Source organism: Neolamprologus brichardi, chromosome 17 (genome assembly GCF_056152115.1).
Source record: "Neolamprologus brichardi isolate AB-2024 chromosome 17, ASM5615211v1, whole genome shotgun sequence".
NCBI lineage: Eukaryota > Metazoa > Chordata > Actinopteri > Cichliformes > Cichlidae > Neolamprologus > Neolamprologus brichardi.
The window spans coordinates 18,160,615-18,166,614 of record NC_142120.1 but is presented as its reverse complement, the minus strand read 5'-3'; positions in this window follow the sequence as shown (position 1 = coordinate 18,166,614).

Sequence of the window (6,000 nt, the reverse complement as noted above, 5' to 3'; positions counted from 1 at the left end):
TTTGTATTTGCTAAATGTAAAAGTTATAATAGTGACTCAAACATGGGCGTTTTTTTAATTTACATCACTGGGAAGTAAGCCGGTTATGAAAAGCTAGAGAGGCAGAGTGATGGTGTAACTTCTAATCATAGTTCACAAAATAAGCTTAACACACTGATCAAACGATAACACGATCTGATCAAACCATAAGACCAATGAAAGTAAACAAAACCAACAAATTACCACACATTAACATCCTGACCAGATGGCAATTCTGCTATGAACTCACTGAATTTAAGCATGACTGAACTTATATATGCTTCATTTCCTGCAAAACACACTTTAACAGTACTGCCTTTCTTCACAAGTATGAGATTAACACAACCACCGGAGTGCACCATGTGCTGTGCTAGCAGGTTTGCCAGGTTACACACTTACCCTTAAAAATACAGACAACCTATAAAAAAAATCTGTGTGATGTCACAGAGTATTGTTCACAACATACACAAAAACATACACAACCCACATAAGGTCACATGTGCTAATGAGACCAAATCTAAGAAGATACTTTTTCACCTTGTTGTCTTTTTCCTCTTCTTTTAACCTACCACTTCCCCCCTTCCAAAATAAAAGCAACAGATTTCAGAAAACTTAAATGATACATAAAAAAAAGAAGGAAAAAACTATCCAATCACATTGGCCCATATTAAAGATTATTCACATCATGATAACATAGTTAAATATATATTTAATATATATATATATTGCTTTATTGTCTAATAATGTTAGTTTGTTCTGAGCCTCCAGGAACCAGATACCAACCAGTCATGACCATTGATTGTATAACATCCAATATGGGGGACAACTCTATAGGAATCTTCCTTTCATATTTTTGTCTTCATCAAATGAAATCCAGCTCAAACGCTGCAGACAGAATATTTCACTTATTTACCTTCAAATCCTGTTGAGCCACCTTTAGCTGAATCTGAGTATAAAGTATCTGTAAACTTAAGAATTCATCTATCATGACAATGTGCTTACCCAGTGTTATAAAAGAAATTGTCTATGTCCAAATATTTAACCCAGCTATATTTATTTTTAAATCATCCTCATAAAATAGTCAATGGATATATTGGGGGTTTTGAACTGTTGGTTGTAGTTTTGCTTAAGAAAATGTCTTTTTCACACATTCGTCACATATTCGTCACATGTTCACAGATTAAATATTTATGTCATAAGGAAATCCTTTGTAGTTGTGACCCTAAATAAAGAGCTTACTGAACACACTCACACACACAGACTGGTACACACTGAGATACACATAAGGACACATTGGGTTTTGGTTAGACGTGTGGTCTGGACAGGAAAGGGCTGGGGCCACCACGCTCAGCAGGATGTGGACCTCGGGCACTTCACACTACACACACACTGATACAAACACACTGCCAGGGCATCCTTACCCACCTATCCTGTTGCAGTGGGGGGTCGGAACTGGCCAGACACACACGCAGAATCGTAGACATCATCATATTCAAACACACATGCACGCACACACAGTTGGCGGAAACTGGCAGTGACATGCTGTCCGGCAGCTCAGGCTGGGGGCTCTGAGGCTGGGCTGAGCCATCTATCATACAGCCAGAAACACAGTAACCCAAGACATGAGTGGCAGACACACACACGCACACACACGCACAATGTAGAAGACATATGTAAGTGTTCTCACAAACAAAACGCTCGCTCAGACAAAGCCGACGACACATAGCTTCACGCTACGCTGGCTGTCTTTGAGAAAACCTCAACATGAACTGAATCTAATGAGATGATATGATCAGTTTCGTGAATAGGTTTTACTGTTAGATATCGGTGTCATCCTGGCTTTCAAAGGAGAGTTTTGTGTCCTGCGGTGTAAGTGATTATGACAGTTTCTGCTCAAACAAGATAAAAAGAAAACGTAATCCTTGCAATTATTGGGATTTTTCCAACATTTGCATGAAAACTTTTAACATTTCTGCAAAATGTTTGAATGAATTAGCGCTAAACCATTTAATCTCCTCATTGTTGTTGTTTTTTTAAAGGCCAGATCGCCCTTTAATCTAATTTACAGTTTTAAAGCCAGCATCAACTTTTCCGTCTAGTAAAATTCCACCTACCTACCCAAATAAACTGCAGAATAAAACATTTGTGTTCCCATGGCAGGATGTAACTTACCCTCTTCGTTGAGCTATAATGTTAGCCTGCTTCTCTAGTTTAGTGAAAGTAAAAAGAGTGATCAACACCATAGACTGGATATAAAACCCACAATGACATCGACTTTTTGGGGGTTGCACATTTTGAGCCTCAAAGTTAGCATTTCGCCTGTGCCAAGGTGGCTTCTTTGGAGCCAGAATTTTGTAGACAAAAGGGTGGAAAGATAACCTATTGGCTAAAGCTAGTAAAGTTGAAACTAAAGTGAAAAAGTTATGCGCCAAGCTAGTCCATTTTGCCAAAAATTTCATTGCAGCGACTCAGAATGGTACTCAACAGTTTGTACAGCCCCCACGGGCTTGGGTGATGTTGGACTGTGTTCCTAATGAGACAATGAATGGTTTCCTAGGGGATCTAAACATAATGTCCCAGCAGTGATTTATTAGATTTAGTTCAGGTTAGCCAATCAGTAGTGTCAATTCTTTCATCATCCAGACACTGCCTGCATATTTCACATATTCCTGCAAGAGGCCAGGCGATGTCGAGCACCAGGAGGAACCCAGGACCTTCACCAGCGTAGGAACTGATAAGCGGTCTAAGGATTTTATCCCAACACCTCATGGCAGTCAGCCTGTAGAGGTTTGTGCCTCCCCAGACCATCACTGACCCAACACTAAACCGGTCATGCTGAATGATATTACAGGAAGCATAACATTCTCCACGACTTCTCCAGACCCTTTCACATCTATCATATGTGCTCAGGGTCAACCATCTGTGAAAAGCACAGGGCACCAGTGGTGCAGTGGTGCTGCACCACTGGTATTCTATGGTAAATGTAAATCAGGCTCCACAGTGCTGGTCAGCGGGCACAGGGCCACCCTCATGAAGTCTGTTTCTTATTGTTTTGTCAGACATTCACACCAGTAATCGGCAGATAACCCACCTTCTGACTCTTATAATGACTAAAATTTACAAAATGCACTCAATATTTTGTTCATTATAAATGTGGCTCATAAACTCATCAGGAAAGTGTTTACTGAGGAGAGGGCAGAGGGAGGTTTCCCCAAAGACTGGAAGTCTTTTTGTCAACACAGGTTATTAAAAAGAATGCAGGTTTAAGGCAGCCTTGCATTAGTTTTACTTTTCAGATGCAGAACCCACATCCATCTTTTCTACTGTGTATAATCTTCCACTGTGACTCTGTTTCTTTCACTGAGCACCATTTACTGTAGCTTCAACTTCGTTCCATTATATCTAAGAAAACACAGACATTTCAACTGCTGATAACTGGGTAACTCACCATCAAAACAAACAAAATTAATATGTTGCACTAAACCAGAGAAAAAATTGCATCAATGCCAAAAATGTATTGAATCTCAAGATATTAAGTCTGAGGTCTAGGGGTGAAACTTTAACATCTTATTTGACTGACATGTGCCAGCTTGGAATTACAGCAATCCACCCCTTGATTAAAACTAAATGTTCAGCGGCATTCCCGAGCACACACTAACTCCTCTGACTATTTGCATCCAGTTTCCCCGTCCACACATGACTAAGTGCCCCATTTCATTTGTAAAACACCCCTGTGAATGATACAGACAGACACTTCCCCTGTCTAAATCTCTTCCTTTCTCTCTCTCTCCCAACAGCCCTCACCACTCACACCCCCTCAGAAATCGGATCCAGTCAGATTGATGGGTGGAAGGCTCTCATTTGGACCTGGAGAAAAGTGGCCAGTTTAACGGCTGCTACTGTATTTTAAATGCCACTGGTGTTAAAGAGACTGATGAGGCAGGGGACGGGAGAAGCAGCAGTGGTGACCCTCCCTCCTGGCTTTTGGTACAGAATCCCATTGGGAGAATGGGGAGAGTAGAAGGAGGAGGAACAGGGAATAAATCTGCGTGGCGGCGGGAATCGATCGCTTCTCCCTCCCTTCTTGCGCTATCTCATCTGCAGGGGCTGAGAGAGGCAGAGCGGTTTAAACGATCCTGACCTTGTCCGACATAAATAGTCAGAAAAGTCCACAGAGCAGATAGCTTTGTGTAAGGCTGGTGGGGGAGAGGGGGGAAAAAGAAGGAGGAAAACGTACTGAGATAAGAAGGGGGGTGAATGAGATAATGCCCTGGCGTTACTACATCAGAATCTGTCGCTCACACACACACACACACACACACACACACGTCGTGGGAAACAGCCTCGCTTCCTGTCTTCATCTCTCTTATTTTTCCTCTCCGATCATAATAAGAGAAGTTGAGAGTGAAGAAGAAAGGAGGAGGAGTGGAAAGTCTTTCCTTTTCAAAGCTCTCATCCCTCTTACCTGTGAGAAGGATGGAGGGATGGAGGAAGTCAATTGGCTCCCAGAGAACAGCCATTCTGCACTCTTGAAGAAGACATGAGTGTTTTAAACTAAGAAAGGAGCTCTTTTGTGCGGCGCCCCTCTTCTTTTCTTTTGAGTGTAATGCTGCTGTACCTGACAGTGGCACTGCCCCGGGTAAAGGCAGAAATCTCTGCTTCCATTGTCACCTGTTCCTCTAATCATTTTCCGCCCGTCATGCCACAATGGAGGAGGGCGATAACGATAACGAGGTGAAGCTAATACAGAGCCGCGGCAAGGCCCCTGAACACAATGTTCAAATGTCTTCACTCATTTCCACACGCACACCTTTACACACTCCTTAATGCTGAAATACATGCAGGTGCTGACACGAACATTTTCTTTTTTCTTCACTGATGCTTGAGCTTCTTCATTATGGCGTCAGCGTCGAATCAGCCTCCTATTAACTCACTTTGCCAGTTCCCTCATTAAGCAAAATAATAACTGAAGAATGAAAGTGCTGGAAGTTATTTTGTACTTTGATAGAAGTTCTCCAGCATTACAGTCAGTTTATTAGTGATTGGCAGCATTTTTTATGTCAAGATTTGCCGTAGCTTGGGTCTTACTTTTGTCGTTTTGGGCATCACCTTTTCCGCACATGTGAACTGTAAATATGTCATTGCTGTCAATGACCTGAGCTATAAAATAAACACAAAAACGTGATTCAGTGTTGACTGGGTGTACTTACCATAGCCACATCCACCTAGTTTTCCTGTGCAATAAGTAGACAATGGACATATCCTCCAGATCTAGAAAGAATAGATTCTTGCCTTCTTTCTGAAGTCCAGCAGGCGGCGACTGATCTGTTTGCAAAAAAAGACACCCCCCCCCAAAAAAAAAACAAAAAACAAAAAACGAGCTCATAAAGTCAGCAGAAAATCATTTACTTGGGAAATAAATCAAGTGAGAAGTATGTTGAGGAAGACTTTTAGAATGTACTAACACTACTTTCAAATCTTATTTAATACAACACACTATCCATCCATCCATTTTCCTTCTCTTATTCGGCAACTGCCTGAGCAGAGAAGCCCAGATTTCCCTCTTGCCATTCCCATCCAGGGAAAAATCCAGTCATTCCAAAGCTAGCTGAGAGATAAAATCTTTCTGGGGTCTGCCCCATCCTTCTCCCGGCAGGACATGACAGAAAAACCTAACCTAGGAGGCCTCCAGGAGGCGTCCTAGTCAGATGCCTGAATCTGAACTGGTTGATATGAACAGGTTGATATGAAGGAGGAGCAGCTTTACTCTGAGTGCCCCTCAAATGGCCAAGCTCCTCACCCTATCTCCAAGGGAGAGCCCAGCCATGCTCCAAAGGAAACCTATTACTACCTGTTGTATCTGCAACATCATTCTTTCGGTCACTAAACAGAGCTTCAAAGCCAAAAAGCTGAGCTCGAGGATCCAGAACATGACTTCATAAACTAATGTTTAATGGTCATCTTTTATATACAGTCTGTGGC